The 26,329-nt window shown below is 50.4% G+C and overlaps 22 non-coding genes and 1 pseudogene across 22 annotated transcripts; all 23 read right to left on the bottom strand.

Annotated features, from left to right (window-relative positions):
• Positions 1 to 263: 263 nt before the first annotated feature.
• Positions 264 to 382, bottom strand: LOC123419287. Its single transcript, XR_006618327.1, has one exon. It is a non-coding gene; the product is annotated as a 5S ribosomal RNA (ribosomal RNA).
• A 348-nt stretch (positions 383 to 730) lies between these two features.
• Positions 731 to 849, bottom strand: LOC123419184. The gene has a single exon (XR_006618233.1). It is a non-coding gene; the product is annotated as a 5S ribosomal RNA (ribosomal RNA).
• Positions 850 to 1,158: 309 nt separating this feature from the next.
• On the bottom strand, positions 1,159 to 1,269 carry LOC123419252 (annotated as a pseudogene).
• Positions 1,270 to 1,679: 410 nt separating this feature from the next.
• Positions 1,680 to 1,798, bottom strand: LOC123419229. Its single transcript, XR_006618276.1, has one exon. It is a non-coding gene; the product is annotated as a 5S ribosomal RNA (ribosomal RNA).
• A 348-nt stretch (positions 1,799 to 2,146) lies between these two features.
• Positions 2,147 to 2,265, bottom strand: LOC123419187. The gene has a single exon (XR_006618236.1). It is a non-coding gene; the product is annotated as a 5S ribosomal RNA (ribosomal RNA).
• Positions 2,266 to 2,649: 384 nt separating this feature from the next.
• LOC123419226 lies at positions 2,650 to 2,768 on the bottom strand. Its single transcript, XR_006618273.1, has one exon. It is a non-coding gene; the product is annotated as a 5S ribosomal RNA (ribosomal RNA).
• Positions 2,769 to 3,205: 437 nt separating this feature from the next.
• LOC123419220 lies at positions 3,206 to 3,324 on the bottom strand. Its single transcript, XR_006618267.1, has one exon. It is a non-coding gene; the product is annotated as a 5S ribosomal RNA (ribosomal RNA).
• Positions 3,325 to 3,768: 444 nt separating this feature from the next.
• Positions 3,769 to 3,887, bottom strand: LOC123419296. Its single transcript, XR_006618335.1, has one exon. It is a non-coding gene; the product is annotated as a 5S ribosomal RNA (ribosomal RNA).
• Positions 3,888 to 4,253: 366 nt separating this feature from the next.
• On the bottom strand, positions 4,254 to 4,372 carry LOC123419208. Its single transcript, XR_006618256.1, has one exon. It is a non-coding gene; the product is annotated as a 5S ribosomal RNA (ribosomal RNA).
• Positions 4,373 to 4,641: 269 nt separating this feature from the next.
• Positions 4,642 to 4,760, bottom strand: LOC123419261. The gene has a single exon (XR_006618302.1). It is a non-coding gene; the product is annotated as a 5S ribosomal RNA (ribosomal RNA).
• Positions 4,761 to 5,192: 432 nt separating this feature from the next.
• Positions 5,193 to 5,311, bottom strand: LOC123419161. Its single transcript, XR_006618212.1, has one exon. It is a non-coding gene; the product is annotated as a 5S ribosomal RNA (ribosomal RNA).
• A 13,975-nt stretch (positions 5,312 to 19,286) lies between these two features.
• On the bottom strand, positions 19,287 to 19,405 carry LOC123419201. The gene has a single exon (XR_006618249.1). It is a non-coding gene; the product is annotated as a 5S ribosomal RNA (ribosomal RNA).
• A 608-nt stretch (positions 19,406 to 20,013) lies between these two features.
• Positions 20,014 to 20,132, bottom strand: LOC123419200. The gene has a single exon (XR_006618248.1). It is a non-coding gene; the product is annotated as a 5S ribosomal RNA (ribosomal RNA).
• Positions 20,133 to 20,728: 596 nt separating this feature from the next.
• LOC123419228 lies at positions 20,729 to 20,847 on the bottom strand. Its single transcript, XR_006618275.1, has one exon. It is a non-coding gene; the product is annotated as a 5S ribosomal RNA (ribosomal RNA).
• A 418-nt stretch (positions 20,848 to 21,265) lies between these two features.
• On the bottom strand, positions 21,266 to 21,384 carry LOC123419157. Its single transcript, XR_006618208.1, has one exon. It is a non-coding gene; the product is annotated as a 5S ribosomal RNA (ribosomal RNA).
• A 782-nt stretch (positions 21,385 to 22,166) lies between these two features.
• Positions 22,167 to 22,285, bottom strand: LOC123419243. The gene has a single exon (XR_006618288.1). It is a non-coding gene; the product is annotated as a 5S ribosomal RNA (ribosomal RNA).
• A 443-nt stretch (positions 22,286 to 22,728) lies between these two features.
• LOC123419231 lies at positions 22,729 to 22,846 on the bottom strand. Its single transcript, XR_006618277.1, has one exon. It is a non-coding gene; the product is annotated as a 5S ribosomal RNA (ribosomal RNA).
• A 636-nt stretch (positions 22,847 to 23,482) lies between these two features.
• On the bottom strand, positions 23,483 to 23,601 carry LOC123419206. Its single transcript, XR_006618254.1, has one exon. It is a non-coding gene; the product is annotated as a 5S ribosomal RNA (ribosomal RNA).
• A 359-nt stretch (positions 23,602 to 23,960) lies between these two features.
• LOC123419225 lies at positions 23,961 to 24,079 on the bottom strand. Its single transcript, XR_006618272.1, has one exon. It is a non-coding gene; the product is annotated as a 5S ribosomal RNA (ribosomal RNA).
• A 351-nt stretch (positions 24,080 to 24,430) lies between these two features.
• On the bottom strand, positions 24,431 to 24,549 carry LOC123419247. The gene has a single exon (XR_006618291.1). It is a non-coding gene; the product is annotated as a 5S ribosomal RNA (ribosomal RNA).
• Positions 24,550 to 25,008: 459 nt separating this feature from the next.
• LOC123419180 lies at positions 25,009 to 25,127 on the bottom strand. The gene has a single exon (XR_006618230.1). It is a non-coding gene; the product is annotated as a 5S ribosomal RNA (ribosomal RNA).
• Positions 25,128 to 25,506: 379 nt separating this feature from the next.
• LOC123419210 lies at positions 25,507 to 25,625 on the bottom strand. Its single transcript, XR_006618258.1, has one exon. It is a non-coding gene; the product is annotated as a 5S ribosomal RNA (ribosomal RNA).
• Positions 25,626 to 26,024: 399 nt separating this feature from the next.
• Positions 26,025 to 26,143, bottom strand: LOC123419271. Its single transcript, XR_006618312.1, has one exon. It is a non-coding gene; the product is annotated as a 5S ribosomal RNA (ribosomal RNA).
• Between the last annotated feature and the right edge of the window lie 186 nt (positions 26,144 to 26,329).

Below are 26,329 nucleotides of genomic sequence, written 5' to 3'. Positions count from 1 at the left end.
GGTGTCAAGCGCGGTGGGAAAAGTCAGAGAGGTCGTGGCGGTGCTCGTGTTGTCGGGGTAGAGAGGGAGCGGTGAAATTCTTGTGTTAAACTCGTCTCCGTTGTCGAGGCAAATGTGGCAATGGACACGGGAGGGGCAAGCTAAAACATATCACAAACGTCAAAAATAAGAAAACTAGTAAACGCCAAAAATGAGAAAACGAGGTCATATAGATCACGCTCCCGCGTCATCCTTGTCACGTGGCGCAAAAATATTTAAAAAGGGGAATGCAACACGAGGACTTCCCAGGAGGTCACCCATCCTAGTACTACTCTCGCCCAAGCACGCCTAACTTCGGAGTTCTGATGGGATCCGGTGCTTTAGTGCTGGTATGATCACATCCGACATGCAACTATCTATTTGTTCCTTATGCTTGCCCCTCCTCCTCATCCTCCTCCTCCTCCTCCTACTACTACTACTAGTCGTTGGGTGTCAAGCGCGGTGGGAAAAGTCACAGAGGTCGTGGCGGTGCTCGTGTTGTCGGGGTAGAGAGGGAGCGGTGAAATTCTTGTGTTAAACTCGTCTCCGTTGTCGAGGCAAATGTGGCAATGGACACGGGAGGGGCAAGCTAAAACATATCACAAACGTCAAATATAAGAAAACTAGTAAATGTCAAAAATAAGAAAACGAGGTCAAATAGATCACGCTCCCGCGTCATCCTTGTCACGTGGCGCAAAAATATTTAAAAAGCGGAATGCAACACGAAGACTTCCCACGAGGTCACCCATCCTAGTACTACTCTCACCCAAGCACACTTAACTTCGGAGTTCTGATGGGATCCGGTGCTTTAGTGCTGGTATGATCGCATCAAACGTGCAACTATCTATTTGTTCCTTATGCTTGCCCCTACTCGTTGGGTGTCAAGCGCGGTGGGAAAAGTCACAGAGGTCGTGGCGGTGCTCGTGTTGTCGGGGTATAGAGGGAGCGGTGAAATTCTTGTGTTAAACTCGTCTCCGTTGTCGACGCAAATGTGGCAATGGACACGGGAGGGGCAAGCTAAAACATATCACAAACGTAAAAAATAAGAAAACTAGTAAACATCAAAAATAAGAAAACGAGGTCATATAGATCACGCTCCCGCGTCATCCTTGTCACGTGGCGCAGAAATATTTAAAAAGGGGAATGCAACACGAGGACTTCCCAGGAGGTCAACCATCCTTCTCGCCCAAGCACGCTTAACTTCGGAGTTTTGATGCGATCCGGTGCTTTAGTGCTGGTATGATCGCATCCGACATGCAACTATCTATTTGTTCCTTATGCTTGCCCTCCTCCTCCTCCTCCTCCTCCTACTACTACTACTACTACTAATACTACTACTAGTACTAGTACTACTACTACTACTACTACTACTACTACTACTACTACTACTAGTCGTTGGGTGGCAAGCGCGGTGGGAAAAGTCACAGAGGTCGTGGCGGTGCTCCTGCTGTCGGGGTAGAGAGGGAGCGGTGAAATTCTTGTCTTAAACTCGTCTCCGTTGTCGAGACAAATGTGGCAATGGACACGGGAGGGGCAAGCTAAAACATATCACAAACGTCAAAAATAAGAAAACTAGTAAACGTCAAAAATAAGAAAACGAGGTCATATAGATCACGCTCCCGCGTCATCCTTGTCACGTGGCGCAAAAATATTTAAAAACGGGAATGCAACACGAGGACTTCCGAGGAGGTCACCCATCCTAGTACTACCCTCGCCCAACCACGCTTAACTTCGGAGTTTTGATGGGATCTGGTGCTTTAGTGCTGGTATGATCGCATCCGACATGCATCTATCTATTTGTTCCTTATGCTTGCCCCTACTACTACTACTACTACTACTACTACTACTACTACTACTAGTCGTTGGGTGTCAAGCGCGGTGGGAAAAGTCACAGAGGTCGTGGCGGTGCTCGTGTTGTCGTGGTAGAGAGGGAGCGGTGAAATTCTTTTGTTAAACTCGTCTCCGTTGTCGAGGCAAATGTGGCAATGGACACGAGAGGGGCAAGCTAAAACATATCACAAACGTCAAAAATAAGAAAACTAGTATTCGTCAAAAATAAGAAAACGAGGTCATATAGATCACGCTCCCGGGTCATTCTTGTCACGTGGCGCAAAAATATTTAAAAAGGGGAATGCAACACGAGGACTACCTAGGAGGTCACCCATCCTAGTACTACTCTCGCCCAAGCACGCTTAACTTCGGAGTTCTGATGGGATCCAGTGCTTTAGTGCTAGTATGATCGCATCCGACATGCAACTATCTATTTGTTCCTTATGCTTGCCCCTCCTCCTCCTCCTCCTCCTCCTCCTCCTACTACTACTACTACTACTACTACTACTACTACTACTACTACTACTACTAGTCGTTGGGTGTCAAGTGCGGTGGGAAAAGTCACATAGGTCGTGGCGGTGCTCATTTTGTCGGGGTAGAGAGGGATCGGTGAAATTGTTGTGTTAAACTCATCTCCGTTGTCGAGGCAAATGTGTCAGTAGACAAGGGAGGGGCAAGCTAAAACATATCACAAACGTCAATAATAAGAAAACTAGTAAACGTCAAAAATAAGAAATCGAGGTCATATAGCTCACGCTCCCGCGTCATCCTTGTCACGTGGCGCAAAAATATTTAAAAAGGGGAATGCAACACGAGGACTTCCCAGGAGGTGACCCATCCTAGTACTACTCTCGCCCAAGCACGCTTAACTTCGGAGTTTTGATGGGATCCGGTGCTTTAGTGCTGTTTTGATTGCATCCGACATGCAACTATCTCTTTGTTCCTTACGCTTGCCCTCCTCCTCCTCCTCCTCCTCCTCCTCCTCCTCCTACTACTACTACTACTACTACTACTAGTACTACTACTACTACTACTACTACTAGTAGTACTACTACTACTACTACTACTACTACTACTACTACTACTAGTCGTTGGGTGTCAAGCGCGGTGGGAAAAGTCACAGAGGTCGTCGCGGTGCTCGTGTTGTCGGGGTAGAGAGGGAGCGGTGAAATTCTTGTCTTAAACTCGTCTCCGTTGTCGAGGCAAATGTGGCAATGGACATGGGAGGGGCAAGCTAAACCATATCACAAACGTCAAAAATAAGAAAACTAGTAAACGTCAAAAATAAGAAAACGAGGTCATATAGATCACGCTCCCGCGTCATCCTTGTCACATGGCGCAAAAATATTTAAAAAGGGGAATGCAACACGAGGACTTCCCAGGAGGTCACCCATCCTAGTACTACTCTCGCCCAAGGACGCTTAACTTCGGAGTTCTGATGGGATCCGGTGCTTTAGTGCTATTTTGATTGCATCCGACATACAACTATCTATTTGTTCCTTACGCTTGCCCTCCTCCTCCTCCTCCTACTACTACTACTACTACCTCCTCCTCCTCCTCCTCCTCCTCCTACTACTACTACTACTACTACTACTACTACTACTACTACTACTACTACTACTACTACTACTACTACTACTACTACTACTAGTCATTGGGTGTCAAGCGCGGTGGGAAAAGTCACAGAGGTCGTCGCGGTGCTCGTGTTGTCGGGTTAGAGAGAGAGCGGTGAAATTCTTGTGTTAAACTCGTCTCCGTTGTCGAGGCAAATGTGGCAATGGACACGGGAGGGGCAAGCTAAACCATATCAGAAATGTCAAAAATAAGAAAACTAGTAAACGTCAAAAATAAGAAAACGAGGTCATATAGATCACGCTCCCGCGTCATCCTTGTCACATGGCGCAAAAATATTTAAAAAGGGGAATGCAACACGAGGACTTCCCAGGAGGTCACCCATCGTAGTACTACTCTCGCCCAAGCACGCCTAACTTCGGAGTTCTGATGGGATCCGGTGCTTTAGTGCTGGTATGATCACATCCGACATGCAACTATCTATTTGTTCCTTATGCTTGCCCCTCCTCCTCATCCTCCTCCTCCTCCTCCTCCTCCTCCTACTACTACTACTACTACTACTAGTCGTTGGGTGTCAAGCGCGGTGGGAAAAGTCACAGAGGTCGTGGCGGTGCTCGTGTTGTCGGGGTAGAGAGGGAGCGGTGAAATTCTTGTGTTAAACTCGTCTCCGTTGTCGAGGCAAATGTGGCAATGGACACGGGAGGGGCAAGCTAAAACATATCACAAACGTCAAAAATAAGAAAACTAGTAAACATCAAAAATAAGAAAACGAGGTCAAATAGATCACGCTCCCGCGTCATCCTTGTCACATGGCGCAAAAATATTTAAAAAGGGGAATGCAACACGAAGACTTCCCACGAGGTCACCCATCCTAGTACTACTCTCACCCAAGCACGCTTAACTTCGGAGTTCTCATGGGATCCGGTGCTTTAGTGCGGGTATGATCGCATCAAACGTGCAACTATCTATTTGTTCCTTATGCTTGCCCCTACTACTACTAGCTCGTGTTGTTGGGGTAGAGAGGGAGCGGTGAAATTCTTGTGTTAAACTCGTCTCCGTTGTCGAGGCAAATGTGGCAATTGACACGGGAGGGGCAAGCTAAAACATATCACAAACGTCAAAAATAATAAAACTAGTAAACGTCAAATATAAGAAAACGAGGTCATATAGATTACGCTCCCGCGTCATCCTTGTCACGTGGCGCAAAAATATTTAAAAAGGGGAATGCAACACGAGGACTTCCTAGGAGGTCACCCATCCTAGTACTACTCTCGCCCAAGCACGCTTAACTTCGGAGTTCTAATGGGATCCGGTGCTTTAGTGCTGGTATGATCGCATCCGACATGCAACTATCTATTTGTTCCTTAAGCTTGCCCCTCCTCCTCCTCCTCCTCCTCCTTCTCCTCCTCCTCCTCCACCTCCTTCTCCTCCTCCTCCTCCTCCTGCTACTACTACTACTACTACTACTACTACTACTACTACTACTACTACTACTACTACTAGTCGTTGGGTGTCAAGCGCGGTGGGAAAAGTCACAGAGGTCGTGGTGGTGCTCGTGTTGTCGGGGTAGAGAGGGAGCGGTGAAATTCTTGGGTTGAACTCGTCTCCATTGTCGAGGCAAATGTGGCAATGGACACGGGAGGGGCAAGCAAAAACATATCACAAACGTCAAAAATAAGAAAACTAGTAAACGTCAAAAATAAGAAAACGAGGTCATATAGATCACGCTCCCGCGTCATCCTTGTCACGTGGCGCAAAAATATTTAAAAAGGGGAATGCAACACGAGGACTTCCCAGGAGGTCACCCATCCTAGTACTACTCTCGCCCAAGTACGCTTAACTTCGGAGTTCTGATGGGATCCGGTGCTTTAGTGTTGGTATGATTGCATCCGACATGCAACTATCTATTTGTTCCTTATGCTTGCCCCTACTACTACTACTACTACTACTACTACTGTCGTGGGTATAAGCCTGACAGTAGATGTGTAGGGTACGAATAAGATCGCGGTGTCCATCTACGAGAGGGGATGAGTGATCTACATACCCTTGTAGACCGTACAGCAGAAGCGTTAGAGAACGCGGTTGATGTAGTGGAACGTCCTCACGTCCCTCGATCCGCCCCGCGAACAATCCCGCGATCAGTCCCACGATCTAGTACCGAACGAACGGCACCTCCGCGTTCAGCACACGTACAGCTCGATGATGATCTCGGCCTTCTTGATCCAGCAAGAGAGACGGAGAGGTAGAAGAGTTCTCCGGCAGCGTGACGACGCTCCGGAGGTTGGTGATGACCTTGTCTCAGCAGGGCTCCGCCCGAGCTCCGCAGAAACGCGAGCTAGAGGAAAAACCGTGGAGGTATGTGGTCGGGCTGCCGTGGAAAAGTCGTCTCAAATCAGCCCTAAAACCTTCGTATATATAGGTGGGAGGGAGGGGGACCTTGCCTTGGGGTCCAAGGACCCTCAAGGGGTCGGCCGAGCCAAGGGGGAGGACTCTCCCCCCCAAACCGAGTTGGACTAGGTTTGGTGGGAGGGAGTCCCCCTCCCTTCCCACTTCCTCCTCTTTTTTTTCTTTTTCCTTTGATTTCTTATCCTTGGCGCATAGGCCCCTTTGGGGCTGTCCCACCAGCCCACTAAGGGCTGGTGTGTCTCCCCAAAGCCTATGGGCTTCCCCGGGGTGGGTTGCCCCCCCCGGTGAACTCCCGGAACCCATTCGTCATTCCCGGTACATTCCCGGTAACTCCGAAAACCTTCCGGTAATCAAATGAGGTCATCCTATATATCAATCTTCGTTTCCGAACCATTCCGGGAACCCTCGTGACGTCCGTGATCTCATCCGGGACTCCGAACAACATTCGGTAACCAACCATATAACTCAAATACGCATAAAACAACTTCAAACCTTAAGTGTGCAGACCCTGCGGGTTCGAGAACTATGTAGACATGACCCGAGAGACTCCTCGGTCAATATCCAATAGCGGGACCTGGATGCCCATATTGGATCCTACATATTCTACGAAGATCTTATCGTTTGAACCTTAGTGCCAAGGATTCGTATAATCCCGTATGTCATTCCCTTTTGTCCTTCGGTATGTTACTTGCCCGAGATTTGATCGTCAGTATCCGCATACCTATTTCAATCTCGTTTTACCGGCAAGTCTCTTTACTCGTTCCGTAATACAAGGTCCCGCAACTTACACTAAGTTACATTGCTTGCAAGGCTTGTGTGTGATGTTGTATTACCGAGTGGGCCCCGAGATACCTCTCTGTCACACGGAGTGACAAATCCCAGTCTTGATCCATACTAACTCAACTAACACCTTCGGAGATACCTGTAGAGCATCTTTATAGTCACCCAGTTACGTTGCGACATTTGATACAACAAAGCATTCCTCCGGTGTCAGTGAGTTATATGATCTCATGGTCATAGGAATAAATACTTGACACGCAGAAAACAGTAGCAACAAAATGACACGATCAACATGCTACGTCTATTAGTTTGGGTCTAGTCCATCACGTGATTCTCCCAATGACGTGATCCAGTTATCAAGCAACAACACCTTGTTCATAATCAGAAGACACTGACTATCATTGATCAACTGGCTAGCCAACTAGAGGCATGCTAGGGACGGTGTTTTGTCTATGTATCCACACATGTAAATGAGTCTTCATTCAATACAATTATAGCATGGATAATAAACTATTATCTTGATACAGGAATTATAATAATAACCATATTTATTATTGCCTCTAGGGCATAATTCCAACAGTAACAACCCTACGTCCCAGTGCTCTCAGAGCTTGTTGTCGAGTGGAATATGGAATACAATGATTTGCTAACCCCTCTACCAGTGGGGGAGGGCGGCTTATATATAGTGCGCTGCCCTCCACAACGGTTTCGGTATAGGGGTGGAGTAGTGGGGATTAAATGCGTACATTACAGGTAACTTATGCTCTAAATGCTAATAAATGCACCCGGAAACGTACGGTCGTTTCCCTCCAGAGAGGTTACGATGTACCGAGTGTAGCCAGTCGGTTAACTTGGTATCCTCCGAATGTTAGTCTCCGACTGGATGATTGGGGACCTGTTACTGACTGGATGGTGGGGACTCCTTAATTTAGTCGGGACTGACTAAGGGCCTTGTTCCTTGTGAGGGGTAGTCCTTGGGTAGGACCTACATGACAGGCCTATGACCCTACCCCAAGACTATGACCCCATCATTAGTCCCCGAATGGATTGGGGTTGGAAGGACGAAGCGGTGCTTGAAGTTTGGATCCGACTGGAACGGATTTGGCTTGGGCGTCGCCTGCCCCGATCCATTTTATCTTTTGTGACCAACGATCAAAGTGGAAGTGCTCGCGAAACAGATTGTCGGAAGCCGAGTGCTTCTGCGGCATCTTTTGACGCGACCGGTCAACTGACAGTGGCGGATTTTCCGGGATCTTCAAATTTCGGTTTCCGCGCGTCCAGCGGGGATGACGCCGGCGCGCTCGAGTAGCGCCTGATGCCTCAATTCTCGCGCCTTCAACTCCTCCACTGATATCGCCGCGGCCGGTCGGGTGGATAAGGTTTCGGGGCCACCCGCCAGTGACCCAGTCGGAACCCTATTTAAATCTCGGCGGCGAGGCTTCTTCATTACGCTCGCCGAATCTTTCGCTCTCGCCTGCTCCGCCTTCCTCGCCACCTCCAGCGCTCCTACACTCCTCCCTTCTCCTTCCTCCCGAGGGTTTGCCGTCGCCTCCATGACCAAGGGTCAAACCAGCAAGATGGAGGCGAGGAAGAAGAAGGGCAAGGCGGCGGCGCCTGCTCAGCGGCGGCAGCGGCCGCTGCCGGCGGGGTGGATTCAGGGCGACTTCCTCCCCTCCACGGTGACGGAGGGGGATCTGCTGCAGCTGGTGGAGCACGGAATGATCGTGCATAAGTCCTAGAGGCTGCCAGCGGAGGACGAGGTCGAGCCGGCGCCTCGGGAGGGGGAGCGCGTCCTGCTCCTCAGCCACGTCCACCGAGGTTTTTCTTTGCCCCCGCATCCTTTCTTCAAGGGCATCATGAATCACTTCGGGGCCCAACTTCACCATTTTCCTCCGAATGCCATCGCCCACCTTTCTGCCTTTATAGTTCTGTGCGAGTGTTTCATCGGCTGCCCTCCCCATTGGGGTTTGTTCAAACTCATCTTTTCCGCCAGATCCCAAACCATCAAACGACTTAGCCAGTCGGATGATAAGACGCATCTCCTCCAGCTCTGCGGGGGATTAGGTTTCCAGAAAAAGAGTCGGAGTAGTTATCCTGCTCTTCAGTTAAGTGAGTCGGTCAGGAACTGGCAGTCGACGTGGTTCTACTGCCAGGATATCGCCTGTCCGAATGCGTCGACTGGGCTGCCTCCTTTTAGTTTAGATCGGCCCGCCCTGCCTAAACAGCTCGCGCTCTCGAAGGCGGAGAAGAACGACGTCCAGCCCTTGGTTGAGGCACTCGTGGACGTCGTCAGGAGGGGGGTCACCGGCATAGACTTGCTGGAGGTCTTCCTTGGTCGGCGGATCCAGCCTCTGCAGGCTCGCGACCATGCCATGTGGCATTATACGGGGCCCGAGGATTCCACTCGGACCAACGTTGTGGGCGTGACCGAGGAGAGGGTGACCTCGTGGGTGCTCCAGATCACAGGCCCCTGCGAGAATCCCAAAGGATCTCGGCGAGTGAAGCCCTTCTGTGCGGACCATCCTCCTCCGAATCAGGTGAGCAGAATTTGTCGAGTGCACCCAATTGTCTTAAGTCCTGTCGTTTGTTTGAATCTCTGCGTGATGTCTGATATCGCCGACTGGAATTTATGCAGGAGTGGACCAACTGGTTCTCTCCCGTCTCGAACGGGAATCCGGCGGAGGAAGAGGAGGAAGGTAGCCAGGAGGGCAGCATGGAGAGTGCCGAGTACGTCTCCGACAGCGGGGAATCGGAGGAGGAGACCAGCGAGGAGGAGGAAGAAGACGAAGAGCAGGACTCGCCACCTCCGCAACTAGAGCACCGGACTAAGCGCCGACACGAGCCCGCCGTCCCCCCGGCTCCTCCCGCGTCTTCGAGTGCTCTGCCTACTGCTCTAGTGGTCCCGAGTGTTCGAAGCACTAAGAGGACCAGGGATGCCGCCGCCGAGCCTGCGGGTCAGTCTTCTAAGGCGGCCAAGCCGAGTGGCCCTAAGCCTCGGAAAGCTCTGCCGCGAATGAGGGTTGATGTCCCTGTCACCTCCACGTAAGTGTATCGATCTTATAATTCCTTCTGATATCCGAGTGAATTCTTGTTCATTGGTCGAATGGATTTCACTCGACAGAGTCGCTACTTCTGCCACCTCTCCGGCGCGCCAAGAAGATGACCCCATGGACACGGACAACGTCGTCTCGTCCCAGCGAGGTGCGTTGTAGTGACTCCGAGTGTTTTATTCCATCATAGGTTCTACCTCTTTCTTTTTTGAGGCCTCGTGTCATTCGGTCTGTCAGGGGCGATTTGCCTGGACGAGGGGGACCAGAGGAGAGCCGACCCAGCTATGGAGCCTATTCTTGAGGCTGCTCCTCCTGCTGCCGCTCTTGCTGCCGACGTGCTGCCGACTAAGGCGCTGCCGCCGACTGAACCGGCGCTGGTGGTTGAGGTGCCGACTGGAGCAGACCTCGGGATGCCTCAGGAGCTTCCGACGATGCCAGGCTCGTCGAATGCCGATTTCAACATCCAGCGTCTCCCGGAGGAGCAGGTGGGAGCGGCCAAGGGAGCCATGGTGCAGGTGGAGCTGATGGCTGGGGAGGCCAAGAGGGCCTACGACTCCGTCGCGTCCTTGTACCAGCGGAGCCTGGAGCTGCAGGAAGATATCCGAGTAAGTGGGCTAGTAAGTATTTACTTTTCTCTTGTAACCCACTGGGTGTCTTTGGATAGCATCTGTTGTTCGCAATGGGTTCACTCTGAGTGAACCCAGTGGGTGTAGTCCCTGAGACTTCTGTCGAGTGCTTGCACCGGCAGTTGTCTTTATACATATTGTCTTTGCTTTGGTCAGGTTTGTAAATAACATGACCGAGTGCACTTACTGTAAGAATCCCCGAGAGTAATTTGTACTCAGGTCGGGTAGTATTTGCCTCGTAGGCGTAGGTGATAACATGCATCTCAATAGAGCAGGCCTGCTTGAGCTACATGCCAGTGGGGTCACTCTTAGTGAACCCACTGGGTGTAGTCCCCGAGACCGCTGTCGACTGCTTGCGTCGACAGGGGTCTGAATAACTTAGACTTTTAACTGTTGAACTTTCTGATTGTCCCTTGGTGTTTGGTGGCAGAAAACCTGTGAAATGGGATCAGCCTATGAGACTCTCAAGGCGGAGAGGAATCAGTTCGCTGGTGAACTTGATGCGGCCATGCTTGCAATGGCCGGCATGAAGGATGCTCTGGCGGAACGGGAGAAGTCATTGGAGCAGGCGCGTGAAGTGAACAAGGTGTTGACTGAGGAAGTGGAAAAGATGGGGAACAGAGGACTGCGCTGATGGGTCAGATGGACGTGCTGAACAAACGATGCAGGGCACAGGAGAAATATGTCAGCGACTGGGCTCGGCAGATGATGACGCGTCTCGCTGGTAAGTCCTGCTTTTTCCGAGTGGTTGTGTTATGCGCGTCACACTCGGCACTTATTGTTTGTTTGTCCTATTGTCGCAGATTTTTGCTTTGACGCCGAAACTGAAGCAGCTGACGTGAGCGGTCGATTCTTGAGAACGTTCCACTCGGCGACGACGCCAATCGGGATCTGCTCCGTGTGTACATCCGCGTGGGCGAAGTTGGTCCTTTCATCGGTCGACTGAGAGAAGTCGTCGGCCGAATCGATAAGGAGCTTTGGCCAGAAGATGAGTCGCGGCAGGAGATGGAAAACCTGATGACCCGACTGGAGGAGATTCCCAACCGGGTGCAGTCGTGGAAGAAATCTGCAGCTCGTTGCGGTGCAGATGTTGCTCTATCCTTGGTCCGAGTCCATTGCAAGGAGGTGCGTGAGGAGAAGCTGAAGACACTAAAGGTCACCAACACGAAGAAGCTTCGATTTGAAGACTTCATGGAGACGTTCCTTGAGAGTGCTACCCGCATCGCCGACGGAATCGACTTGGACACCTTCGTGGAGCCCTCCAGTCCTGGCGCCGACCCAGCTGACGCATAAGAAAACTTTATCCTCGGTATGCCGAGTGTTTATCTGTAAGGTACTTTGGCCACTACTGTTGTCCGTCACATTCTTAGATCGATGCGGGTAAGCTTGATCCGCACCGAGTGAACTATCTTTGCTAGAGCTTTGAATCGAATTTTTGCTCTCCTTTGGCAATGTTGATTCGAGTTTTTGTTTGGCGTTTCTTGGTGAAGCCAAAGGCAAACGTTCGATGCTGGATCGCGGCTAAGCCCCCGAGTGTGACGTGAAGTGCACAATCGGAGAAGGTTAGTACTTAGGCGATGCTGGATCGCAGCTAAGCCTCCGGGTGTGACGTTAAGTTCACACTCGGAGAAAGTTAATACTTAGGCGATTCTAGATCGCAGCTAATCCTCCGAGTGTGACGTTAAGTGCACACTCGGAGAAAGTTAACACTTAGGCGATTCTGGATCGCAGCTAAGCCCCCCGAGTGTGACGTTAAGTGCACACTCGGAGAAAGTTAATACTTAGGCGATGCTAGATCGCAGATAAGCCCCCGAGTGTGACGTTAAGTGCACACTCGGAGAAAGTTAATACTTAGGCGATGCTGGATCGCAGCTAAGCCCCCAAGTGTGATGTGTAGTGCACACTCAGAGAAGGTCAATACTTAGGCGATGCTGGATCGCAGCTAAGCCCCCGAGTGTGACGTTAAGTGCACACTCGGAGAAAGTTGATACTTAGGCGATTCTGGATCACAGCTAAGCCTCCGAGTGTGACGTGAAGTGCACACTCGGAGAAAGTTAATACTTAGCCGATTCTGGATCACAGCTAAGTTTTTTTTTGAGACTGGAGTCTGCGACCGCGGTAGAACTTTGAACCTGCAAAAAACTCCATCTGCTTTATATTATTTCGCCAATACTTGTTCTTTACATTGCTTCAGTCGACGGTCACGTGTAGAAGCGCTTCAGGAGATCTCCGTTCCATGCGCGCGGCTCGTCTGTCTCCCTCTCAATGTTGTAGAGTGTGTATGCTCCGTTGTTCAGCACCTTGGAGATGATGAAGGGTCCTTCCGAGGCTGGAGCCAACTTGTGAGGTCTTTGCTGATCCACTCGGAGCACCAGGTCGCCTTCTTGGAACGTGTGACTTCTGACATGGCGTGCATGAAAACGCCACAGATTTTGTTGATAAATGGTCGAGCGAGTTAGTGCCATCTCGCGCTCCTCCTCCAGGAGATCCACTCCGTCTTGCCTTGCTTGTTCTGCTTCGGTTTCGGAGAAGAGTTCGACTCGTGGTGCATTGTGAAGCAAGTCACTCGGAAGGACCGCTTCTGCTCCATAAACGAGGAAGAACGGCGATCGCCCTGTGGACCTGTTCGGCGTCGTGCGAAGTCCCCAAAGCACTGAAGGTAGCTCGGTAACCCAAGCGCCAGCGGCATGTCCTATCTCTCGCAGGAGTCGGGGCTTCAAACCTTGCAAAACAAGTCCGTTTGCGCGCTCTGCTTGTCCATTGGACTAAGGATGCGCTACGGAAGCAAAATCCACTCGGATGCCTTGGCTTGTACAGAAACTTTTGAATCTGTCCGAGTCAAAGTTTGTCCCGTTGTCCGTTATTATGCTGTGAGGTACGCCGAATCTGAAGATGATGTCTCTGATAAACTTGACGGCTGTTGAGGCGTCGAGCTTCTTGATGGGCTTCGCTTCGATCCATTTCGTGAACTTGTCGACTGCCACCAAAAGATGTGTGTATCCACCTTGGCCTGTCTTGAATGGACCGACTGTATCTAGTCCCCAAACAGCAAACGGCCACACAAGAGGGATCGTCTTTAACGCAGACGTCGGCTTGCGGGACATATTGGAGTAGAACTGGCAGCCCTCACATCGGTCAACCATATCTTTAGCCATCTCGTTGGCCTGCGGCCAGAAGAAACCAGCCCTGAATGCCTTGGCGACGATTGCTCTTGAAGAAGCGTGATGACCGCAGGTTCCCGAGTGAATATCCTCTAAAATCAGCTGCCCCTCCTGTGGGGAGATGCATCGTTGAAGAACGCCTGAGATACTTTCTTTGTACAACTGACCATCAATGACAGTGAATGACTTCGACCTGCGGACTATCTGCCTGGCCTGGACTTCGTCTTCTGGTAGTTCTTGCCTCAGGATATATGCAATGATCGGCACAGTCCAGTCGGGGATGACGGCAAGAATCTCCATGACCAGATAAACCACAGCAGGCACATCGACTTCAGTCGGATCCATTGAACTCTTTGGTTGCACCGGCTCCTCTGTGAAAGGGTCTTCTTTGACTGAGGGGAGGTGGAGATGCTCGAGGCAGACGTCACTCGGGACTGGTCTCCGAGTGGATCCGAGTTTTGCTAACTCATCAGCTGCTTGGTTCTTCAGTCTTGGAACATCGTGAAGTTCTAGACCTTCAAACTTCTTCTCCAGCTTCCTCACTGCATTGCAGTATGTAGTCATGGTGGGGTTCCTGACGTCCCACTCTTTCATCACTTGATTGACCACCAAATCCGAATCGCCGTAGACCATCAGGCGACGGACGCCGAGTGAGATGGCCATACGCAACCCGTAGAGGAGAGCTTCATACTCTGCCTCGTTGTTGGAGGAATCGAAGTGTATCTATAGCACGTACTTGAGCTTGTCGCCCTTTGGTGATATGATCAAAACGCCAGCGCCGGAGCCATTCAACATCTTGGACCCATCGAAGAACATTGTCCAATGGGCCAAGCAGATGTGGGTCGGTTGCTGTTGTTCTACCCATTCTGCTATGAAGTCAGCCAGAGCTTGAGACTTAATAGCTTTCTCGGCCTCGAACTTGATATCACAGTACAACATCTCCATCGCCCACTTCGCCACTTGGCCTGACGCGTCTCGATTGTGGAGAATTTCCGACAATGGAGCATCAGAAACGACAGACACCGAGTGGTCTTGGAAATAATGGGCCACCTTCTTCGCAGTCATGTAAATCCCGTAGATAAGTTTTTGATAATGGGGATACCTCTGCTTGGAAGGAGTCAGGACTTCGGAGACGTAGTACACTGTCCGCTGAACTTTGTATGCTTTGCCTTCTTCTTCCCGTTCGACTGTAAGAACAGTACTAACGACTTGATTTGTAGCCGCGATATACAGAAGAAGGGGCTCTTTACTGAGCGGAGCAGTAAGAACCGGCTGGGTGGAAAGTAGGACTTTGAGGTCGTCGAATGCGACTTGGGCTTCGTCTGTCCACTCGAAAGTATGTGATTTCTTCATGAGTCGGTACAGAGGAAGTGCTTTCTCGCCGAGTCGACAGATGAACCTGCTCAAAGCCGCTAGGCAACCTGTGAGCCGTTGAACATCGTGTATTCTGACCGGCCTCTCCATTCGGACGATGGTCCCGATCTTTTCGGGGTTGACATCGATCCCTCGTTCGGAAACGAAGAAACCGAGTAACTTTCCGCTGGGAACACAGAATGAACATTTGGCGAGGTTGAGCTTGATATCGTACCTATGAAGGTTGGCGAATGTTTCTGCCAAGTCAGTTAGCAGGTCGGAACCTTTGCATGACTTGACTACGATATCATCCATATACGCCTCCACATTCCGACCGATCTGGTCGAGGAGACATTTTTGGATCATGCGCATAAAGGTAGCTCCTGCATTCTTCAAACCGAATGGCATAGTGATGTAGCAGAAGCACCCGAATGGGGTGATGAAAGATGTTTTTAACTCATTGGGACCATATAGACGGATCTGATGATAGCCCGAGTAGGCATCAAGAAATGACAGACGCTCACAACCCACAGTCGAATCGACAATTTGATCTATGCGGGGGAGCGGAAAATGGTCTTTCGGGTAGACCTTATTGAGATGCTTGAAGTCGATGCACATTCGGAGCGACTTGTCCTTCTTGGGCACCATGACAACATTGGCGAGCCACTCGGAGTGGTGTACCTCGCGAATGAAGTTGGCTGCCAGCAGCTTGGCCGCCTCTTCCCCGATTGCCTTCCTCTTGTCCGCGGCGGACCGGCGCAGGCGCTCTCGGACAGGCCGAGCCGTGGAATCCACGTGCAGTCGGTGCTCAGCCAACTCCCTGGGTACACCTGGCATGTCAGAGGGTTTCCATGCGAAGATGTCCCAGTTCTCACGGAGGAATTGGGTGAGCTCAGCTTCCTATTTAGGATCGAGGGTGGTGGAGATATTCGTCGGGGCAGCAGTGGCGCCCGTCGGGTGGATGCTGACCTTCTTCGTCTCTTCCGCCGACTGAAATGCAGACTCTGAAGCTGGCTTCTTCGAGCGCATCAGGTCGGCGGGTCGACTATTTTCTTGTACTCGTCCAGCTCGAGGACGGCCATCTGCTGGTCGGCGATTCTTGATCCCTGCTGCAGACACTCTTCAGCCCGCTGCCGATTGCCCGTGATGGTGATCACACCCTTCGGGCCTGGCATCTTCAGCTTCAGGTGTATGTAACATGGACGGGCCATGAAGTGCGCATATGCTGGGCGACCCAGAATTGCGTGATAAGCGCTCTGGAAGTCAACCACTTCAAACGTCAGCTTTTCCTTGCGGAAGTTCTTGTCGGAGCCGAAAACGACGTCCAACACGATCTGGCCGAGTGACTTGGCCTTCCGTCCAGGGACGACTCCGTGGAACTGCATGCTGCTCTTGCTGAGTTTGGACATCGGGATGCCCATCCCCTTGAGGGTGTCGGCGTACATGATGTTCAAGCCGTTGCCGCCATCCATGAGGACTTTGCGCAGTCGGACTCCTTCTACCACCGGGTCGATGACCAGGGCCTGTCTCCCCGGGGTGGGTACATGTGCCGGATGATCCGACTGGTCGAAGGTGATCGCAGTCTGAGACCATTTGAGGAACTTGGGGTTGGAAGGGGTGGCCATGTTCACCTCTCTGTTCACCAGCTTCAGTCGGCTTTTGCTCTCGACGTCAGCAAAGATCATCAAGGTTGCATGGACTTGGGGGAACGGATCCTCCTTATCCTCCTCATCTTGTTCATGGTCCTTCTCACTCGGTTGCCCTTCGCTGAACCCCTGGATCAGGAGACGACACTGTCGAGTGGTATGCTTCGCATATATGGGGTTGCCTTCTTCGTCCATCTTCGTGTGAACCGGACAAGGCTGATCCAGGATGGGATTATTGAACTGCTTCTTCTTGGGGGTGAACTGAGCCTTCCCTTTGCCCTTGAACTTGGCATTGGTTACAGCTGCAACTTCTGCTTGTGGTGCAGTCGGAGCTTTCTGCTTCTGCTTCCGAGTGTCACCCCCATCGCCGTCAGCGACCGTTTTGTGCTTGCCGCTTCGGATGCGGTCCTCTTCTTCACCATTTGCGTAGCGCGTTGCTATCTCCATCATCTTGCTCATGGAGATGTCGCCTGTTTGGCCGAAATTCAGATACAAATCCCTGTACCGCACGCCTGCCTTGAAGTCGCAGACTACTTGATGCTCGGTGACGTTCTCCACCGTGTGATAGAGAGTTGTCCAGCGCTGGATGAAGTCACGCAGGGGCTCATTCTACTTCTGGACGCAGTGCTGGAGCTCCACAAGGCCAGCAGGGCACTTGCACATCCCTTCGAAGTTCTTGATGAACACTCGGGCCAGATCTGCCCAACTGTAGATGCTTGAGGGGGCCAACTAGTTCAGCCACGCTCGCGCCGAGCCGTCGAGCATCAGAGGGAGGTGCTTCATGGCGACATGGTCGTCACCTCCTCCGATCTGGACTGCCACTCGGTAGTCATCCAGCCACGTTTCTGGCTTGGACTCTCCTGTGAACTTGCTAATTCCCGTCGCCAATCAGAAGTTGGGAGGGATGTCAGCCGAACGGATGGCTCGACTGAAACACTCGGGACCAGACACGGTGGCCCTGCTTCCACTCGGATGGTCGATATCGCGACCATCGCGGTGGGCTCGACCTCTGTCGACCCTTCACTGGGCGATACGTCCTCTTGCGTCGGGTCTTGGGTCGTAAGTGTCGCCGACTGAACGCCGATCATCATGATGTCGGGACCCATAGGGCCCACCCCGTGGAGGGGTGCGTGAGCGGCGACGATCTTCGTGAATCATGGAACGGCTGCCTCCCCTGTGGCGCTGATGGGAACGAGGGCTGTGAACCGACCGATGCGTATTCGCGTGGACGGAACTATTATAGATCCGGTTGTGCGACTGGGAGACCGCCGAATTCTGCTGTTGCGCCGTGTGCAACAGGGCTCGGATCTGCTCGATCCCTCTACCAGCCTCTGAATCAGTCGACTGGAGGGAATCGGCTATCTTGGCAGTTGCAACCAAGTTGAGGAGGGGTGTGCGGAACAGTTCCACGTTGCTCCGCCGAGTGTGCCGACTAGCAGAACGGCGAGGTGGACGGCGCGCACCGGATGCTTCACCGACCTCGCGCTCGCTTCGGCCAGCTTGACGAGGATCTTCATGGGATTTGGCCATGTGTACTTCTGCCGCGGGCCCGCGACCCGCATACTCGGAAGGAAACTCAGTCGGAACTGAGTCCGAGTGCTGGGGCGGCGGGGCAACCACAACGGACTCAACAACCGCCACTTGTGAAGATGCGTTTTGACGCGCCTGGGCGTGTTGCACCCAACGCTGGAGCTGCGGACGGCGGGACCGCTTGACGCGGCACGTGACGACGGTGTAGGTCGACACCGGAGCCGACTGCTGGAGAAGAAGAATGCCGCGGACGCCGGCACGGAAGTGCGTAGCCCCGCGACGGGGAAGCGCCTCGATGTCGAGGGGCGCATTCCGAAGCCACGCCGAATCGTCGATGATGAAGGAGAGAGCGCCGAAGAAGATCTGGTGACCCATGCTCGAATCTCCACCGGACGACATGACGAAAGGAAGTAGTCGCAAACTCGCCGGAAGTCGCTTAGACGCCTGCCCCACGGTGGGCGCCAACTGTCGTGGGTATGAGCCTGACAGTAGATGTGTAGGGTACGAATGAGATGGGCAGAGTCCTAGCTACGGCGAGGTTGTATGAGTTCAGGCCCCTCTGCGGTGGAGGTAACAACCCTACGTCTCAGTGCTCTCGGAGCTTGTTGTCGAGTGGAATATGGAATACAATGATTTGCTAACCCCTCTACTAGTGGGGGAGGGCGGCTTATATAGAGTGCCCTGCCCTCCACAACGGTTCCGGTACAGGGGTGGAGTAGTGGGGATTGAATGCGTACGTTACAGGTAACGTATGCTCTAAATGCTAATAAATGAACCTGGAAACGTACGGTCGTTTCCCTCCAGAGAGGTTACGATGTACCGAGTGTAGCCAGTCGGTTAACTTGGTATCCTTCGAATGTTAGTCTCCGACTGGATGATTGGGGACCTGTTACCGACTGGATGGTGGGGACTCCTTAATTCAGTCGGGACTGACTAAGGGCCTTGTTCCTTGTGAGGGGTAGTCCTTGGGTAGGACCTACATGACAAGCCTATGACCCTACCCCAGGACTATGACCCCATCAACTACTACTACTACTACTACTAGTCGTTGGGTGTCAAGCGCGGTGGGAAAAGTCACAGAGGTCGTGGCGGTGCTCGTGTTGTCGGGGTAGAGAGGGAGCTGTGAAATTCTTGTGTTAAACTCGTCTCCGTTGTCGAGGCAAATGTGGCAATGGACACGGGAGGGGCAAGCTAAAACATATCACAAACGTCAAAAATAAGAAAACTAGTAAATGTCAAAAATAAGAAAACGAGGTCATATAGATCACGCTCCCGCGTCATCCTTGTCACGTGGCGCAAAAATATTTAAAAAGGGGAATGCAACACGAGGACTTCCCAGGAGGTCACCCATCCTAGTACTACTCTCGCCCAAGCACGCTTAACTTCGGATTTCTGATGGGATCCGGTGCTTTAGTGCTTGTAAGATCGCATCCGACATGCAACTATCTATTTGTTACTTATGCTTGCCCCTCCTCCTCCTCCTCCTCCTCCTCCTCCTCCTCCTACTACTACTACTACTACTACTACTACTACTACTACTACTAGTACTAGTCGTTGGCTGTCAAGCGCGGTGGGAAAAGTCACAGAGGACGTGGCGGTGCTCGTGTTGTCGGGGTAGAGAGGGAGCGGTGAAATTCTTGTGTTAAACTCGTCTCCGTTGTCGAGGAAAATGTGGCAATAGACAAGGGAGGGGCAAGCTAAAACATATCACAAACGTCAAAAATAAGAAAACTAGTAAACATCAAAAATAAGAAAACAAGGTCATATAGATCACGCTCCCGCGTCATCCTTGTCACGTGGCGCAAAAAATATTGAAAAAGGGGAATGCAACACGAGGACTTCCCAGGAGGTGAAATTCTTGTGTTAAACTCGTCTCCGTTGTCGAGGCAAATGTGGCAATGGACACGGGAGGGGCAAGCTAAAACATATCACAAACGTCAAAAATAAGAAAACTAGTAAATGTCAAAAATAAGAAAACGAGGTCATATAGATCACGTTCCCGCGTCATCCTTGTCACGTGGCGCAAAAATATTTAAAAAGGGGAATGCAACACGAGGACTTCCCAGGAGGTCACCCATCCTAGTACTACTCTCGCCCAAGCACGCTTAACTTCGGATTTCTGATGGGATCCGGTGCTTTAGTGCTTGTAAGATCGCATCCGACATGCAACTATCTATTTGTTACTTATGCTTGCCCCTCCTCCTCCTCCTCCTCCTCCTACTACTACTACTACTACTACTACTACTACTACTACTACTAGTACTAGTCGTTGGCTGTCAAGCGCGGTGGGAAAAGTCACAGAGGACGTGGCGGTGCTCGTGTTGTCGGGGTAGACAGGGAGCGGTGAAATTCTTGTGTTAAACTCGTCTCCGTTGTCGAGGCAAATGTGGCAATAGACAAGGGAGGGGCAAGCTAAAACATATCACAAACGTCAAAAATAAGAAAACTAGTAAACATCAAAAATAAGAAAACGAGGTCATATAGATCACGCTCCCGCGTCATCCTTGTCACGTGGCGCAAAAAATATTGAAAAAGGGGAATGCAACACGAGGACTTCCCAGGAGGTGAAATTCTTGTGTTAAACTCGTCTCCGTTGTCGAGGCAAATGTGGCAATGGACACGGGAGGGGCAAGCTAAAACATATCACAAACGTCAAAAATAAGAAAACTAGTAAATGTCAAAAATAAGAAAACGAGGTCATATAGATCACGCTCCCGCGTCATCCTTGTCACGTGGCGCAAAAATATTTAAAAAGGGGAATGCAACACGAGGACTTCCCAGGAGGTCACCCATCCTAGTACTACTCTTGCCCAAGCACGCTTAACTTCGGATTTCTGATGGGATCCGGTGCTTTAGTGCTTGTAAGATCGCATCCGACATGCAACTATCTATTTGTTACTTATGCTTGCCCCTCCTCCTTCTCCTCCTCCTCCTCCTCCTCCTACTACTACTACTACTACTACTACTACTACTACTACTACTACTACTACTACTACTACTACTACTACTACTACTATTACTAGTCGTTGGCTGTCAAGCGCGGTGGGAAAAGTCACACAGGACGTGGCGGTGCTCGTGTTGTCGGGGTAGAGAGGGAGCGGTGAAATTCTTGTGTTAAACTCGTCTCCGTTGTCGAGGCAAATGTGGCAATAGACAAGGCAGGGGCAAGCTAAAACATATCACAAACGTCAAAAATAAGAAAACTAGTAAACGTCAAAAATAAGAAAACGAGGTCATATAGATCACGCTCCCGCGTCATCCTTGTCACGTGGCGCAAAAAATATTGAAAAAGGGGAATGCAACACGAGGACTTCCCAGGAGGTCACCCATCCTAGTACTACTCTCGCCCAAGCACGCTTAACTTCGGAGTTTTGATGTGATCCGGTGCTTTAGTGCTGGTATGATCGCATCCAACATGCCACTATCTATTTGTTCCTTATGCTTGCCCTCCTCCTCCTCCTCCTCCTCCTCCTCCTACTACTACTACTAGTCGTTGGGTGCCAAGCGCGGTGGGAAAAGCCACACAGGTCGTGGCGGTGCTCGTGTTGTCGGGGTAGAGAGGGAGCGGTGAAATTCTTGTGTTAAACTCGTCTCCGTTGTCCAGGCAAATGTGGCAATGGACACGGGAGGGGCAAGCTAAAACATATCACAAACTTCAAAAATAAGAAAACTAGTAAACGTCAAAAATAAGAAAACGAGGTCATATATGTACTACTCTCGCCCAAGCACGCTTAACTTCGGAGTTCTGATGGTATCTGGTGCTTTAGTGCCGGTATGATCGCATCCGACATGCAACTATCTATTTGTCCCTTATGCTCGCCCCTCCTCCTCCTCCTCCTAGTACTACTACTACTACTACTATTACTACCACTACTACTACTATTACTACTACTACTACTACTACTACAACTACTACTACTACTAGTCGTTGGGTGTCAAGCGCGGTGGGAAAAGTCACAGAGGTCGTGGCGGTGCTCGTGTTGTCGGGGTAGAGAGGGAGCGGTGAAATTCTTGTGTTAAACTCGTCTCCGTTGTCGAGGCAAATGTGGCAATGGACACGGGAGGGGCAAGCTAAAACATATCACAAACGTCAAAAATAAGAAAACGAGTAAACGTCAAAAATAAGAAAACGATGTCATATAGATCACGCTCCTGCGTCATCCTTGTCACGTGGCGCAAAAATATTTAAAAAGGGGAATGCAACACGAGGACTTCCGAGGAGGTCACCCATCCTAGTACTATTCTCGCCCAAGCAAGCTTAACTTCTGAGTTCTGATGGGATCCGGTGCTTTAGTGCTGCTTTGATCGCATCCGACATGCAAATATCTATTTGTTCCTTATGCTTGCCCCTCCTCCTCCTCCTCCTCCTCCTCCTCTTCCTCCTCCTCCTCCTCCTCCTCCTCCTCCTACTACTACTAGTACTACTACTACTACTACTACTACTACCACTACTACTACTACTACTACTACTACTACTACTACTACTACTCGTTGGGTGTCAAGCGCGGTGGGAAAAGTCACAGAGGTCGTGGCGGTGCTCGTGTTGTCGGGTAGAGAGGGAGCGGTGAAATACTTGTGTTAAACTCGTCTCGGTTGTCGAGGCAAATGTGCCAATGGACACGGGAGGGGCAAGCTAAAACATATCACAAACGTCAAAAATAAGAAAACTAGTAAACGTCAAAAATAAGAAAACGAGGTCATATAGATCACGCTCCCGCGTCATCCTTGTCACGTGGCGCCAAAATATTTGAAAAGGGGAATGCAACACGAGGACTTCCAAGGAGGCACCCATCCTAGTACTACTCTCGCCCAAGCACACTTAACTTCGGAATTCTGATGGGATCCGGTGCTTTAGTGCTGGTATGATCGCATACAACATGCAACTATCTATTTGTTCCTTATGCTTGCCCCTACTACTACTACTACTACTACTACTACTACTACTACTAGTTGTTGGGTGTCAAGCGCGGTGGGAAAAGTCACAGAGGTCGTGGCGGTGCTCGTGTTGTCAGGGTAGAGAGGGACCGGTGAAATTCTTGTGTTAAAATCGTCTCCGTTGTCGAGCCAAATGTGGCAATGGACACGGGAGGGGCAAGCAAAAAGATATCACAAACGTCAAAAATAAGAAAACTAGTAAACGTCAAAAATAAGAAAACGAGGTCTTATAGATCACGCTCCCGCGTCATCCTTGTCACGTGGCGCAACTACTACTACTACTACTACTACTACTGCTACTACTAGTCGTTGGGTGTCAAGCGCGGTGGGAAAAGTCACAGAGGTCGTGGCGGTGCTCGTGTTGTCGGGGTAGAGAGGGAGCGGTGAAATTGTTGTGTTAAACTCGTCTCCGTTGTCGAGGCAAATGTGGCAATGGACACGAGAGGGGCAAGCTAAAACATATCACAAACGTCAAAAATAAGAAAACTAGTAAACGTGAAAAATAAGAAAACGAGGTCATATAGATCACGCTCCCGCGTCATCCTTATCACGTGGCGCCAAAATATTTAAAAAGGGGAATGCAACACGAGGACTACCGAGGAGGTCAGCCATCCTAGTACTACTCTCGCCCAAGCACGCTTAACTTCGGAGTTCTGATGGGATCCGGTGATTTAGTGCTGGTATGATCGCATCCGACATGCAACTATCTGTTTGTTCCTTATGCTTGCCCCTACTACTACTACTACTACTACTACTACTAGTACTACTACTACTACTACTACTAGTCGTTGGGTGTCAAGCGCGGTAGGAAAAGTCATAGAGGTCGTGGTGGTGCTCGTGTTGTCGGGGTAGAGAGGGAGCGGTTAAATTCTTGTGTTAAACTCGTCTCCGTTGTCGAGGCAAATGTGGCAATAGACAAGGAGGGGCAAGCTAAAACATATCACAAACGTCAAAAATAAGAAAACTAGTAAACGTCAAAAATATGAAAACGAGGTCGTATAGATCACGCACCCGCGTCATCCTTGTCACGTGGCGCAAAAATATTTAAAAAGGGGAATGAAACACAAGGACTTCCCAGGAGGTCACCCATCCTAGTACTACTCTCGCCCAAGCACGCTTAACTTCAAAGTTCTGATGGGATCCGGTGCTTTAGTGCTGGTATGATCGCATCTGACATGCAACTATCTATTTGTTCCTTATGCTTGCCCCTCCTCCTCATCCTCCTCCTGTTCCTCCTCCTACTACTACTACTAGTCGTTGGGTGTCAAGCGCGGTGGGAAAAGTCACAGAGGTCGTGGCGGTGCTCGTGTTGTCGGGGTAGAGAGGGAGCGGTGAAATTCTTGTGTTAAACTCGTCTCCGTTGTCGAGGCAAATGTGGCAATGGACACGGGAGGGGCAAGCTAAAACATATCACGAACGTCGAAAATAAGAAAACTAGTAAACGTCAAAAATAAGAAAACGGGGTCATATAGACCACGCTCCCGCGTCATCCTTGTCACGTGGCGCAAAAATATTTAAAAAGGGGAATCCAACACGAGGACTTCCCAGGAGGTAACCCATCCTAGTACTACTCTCGCCCAACCACGCTTAACTTCAAAGTTCTGTTGGGATCCGGTGCTTTAGTGCTGGTATGATTGCATCCGACATGCAACTATCTATTTGTTCCTTATGCTTGCCCCTCCTCCTCCTCCTCCTCCTCCTCCTCCTACTACTACTACTACTACTACTACTACTACTACTACTACTACTACTAGTACTACTACAACTACTACGACTACTACTACTACTACTACTACTACTACTACTACTACTACTACTACTACTACTACTAGTCGTTGGGTGTCAAGCGCGGTGGGAAAAGTCACACAGGTCGTGGTGGTGCTCGTGCTGTCGGGGTAGAGAGGGAGCGGTGAAATTCTTGTGTTAAACTCGTCTCCGTTGTCGAGGCAAATGTGGCAATGGACACGGGAGGGGCAAGCTAAAACATATCACAAACGTCAAAAATAAGAAAACTAGTAAACGTCAAAAATAAGAAAACGAGGTCATATAGATCACGCTCCCGCGTCATCCTTGTCACGTGGCGCAAAAATATTTAAAAAGGGGAATGCAACACGAGGACTAACCACGAGGTCACCCATCCTAGTACTACTCTCGCCCAAGCACGCTTAACTTCGGAGTTCTGATGGGATCCGGTGCTTTAGTGCTGGTATGATCGCATCCGACATGCAACTAGTTATTTGTTCCTTATGCTTGCCCCTCCTCCTCCTCCTCCTCCTCCTCCTACTACTACTACTACTACTACTACTACTACTACTACTAGTAGTAGTAGTCGTTGGGTGTCAAGCACGGTGGGAAAAGTCACAGAGGTCGTGGTGGTGCTTGTGTTGTCGGGGTAGAGAGGAAGCGGTGAAATTTTTGTGTTAAAGTCGTCTCCGTTGTCGAGGCAAATGTGGCAATGGACACGGGAGGGGAAAGCTAAAACATATCACAAACGTCAAAAATAATAAAAACTAGTAAACGTCAAAAATAAGAAAACGAGGTCATATAGATCACACTCCCGCGTCATCCTTGTCATGTGGCGCAAAAATATTTAAAAAGGGGAATGCAACACGAGGACTTCCCAGGAGGTCAACCATCCTAGTACTACTCTCGCGCAAGCACGCTTAACTTTGGAGTTCAGATGGGATCCGGTGCTTTAGTGCTGGTATGATCACATCCGACATGTAACTATCTATTTGTTCCTTATGCTTGCCCCTCCTCGTCCTCCTCCTCCTCCTCCTCTTCGTCGTCGTCGTCCTCCTCCTCCTCCTCCTACTAGTACTACTACTACTACTACTACTAGTAGTAGTCGTTGGGTGTCAAGCACGGTGGGAAAAGTCACAAAGGTCGTGGCGGTGCTCGTGTTTTCGGGGTAGAGAGGGAGCGGTGAAATTCTTGTGTTAAACTCGTCTCCGTTGTCGAGGCAAATGTGGCAATGGACACAGGAGGGGTAAGCTAAAACATATCACAAACGTCAAAAATAAGAAAACTAGTAAACGTCAAAAATTAGAAAATGAGGTCATATAGATCACGCTCCCGCGTCATCCTTGTCACGTAGCGCAAAAATATTTCAAAAGGGGAATGCAACACGAGGACTTCCCAGGAGGTCACCCATCCTAGTAGTACTCTCGCCCAAGCACGCTTAACTTCGGAGTTCTGATGGGATCCGGTGCTTTAGTGCTGGTATGATCGCATCCGACATGCAACTATCTATTTGTTCCTTATGCTTACCCCTCCTCCTCCTCCTCCTCCTCCTCCTCCTCCTACTACTACTACTACTACTACTACTACTACTACTACTACTACTACTACTACTACTACTACTACTACTACTACTACTACTACTACTACTACTACTAGTCGTTGGGTGTCAAGCGCGGTGG

Source organism: Hordeum vulgare, unplaced genomic scaffold (assembly GCF_904849725.1).
Source record: "Hordeum vulgare subsp. vulgare unplaced genomic scaffold, MorexV3_pseudomolecules_assembly, whole genome shotgun sequence".
NCBI classification, from domain to species: Eukaryota; Viridiplantae; Streptophyta; class Magnoliopsida; order Poales; family Poaceae; genus Hordeum; species Hordeum vulgare.
This window is presented reverse-complemented; position numbering and strand designations above follow the sequence as displayed.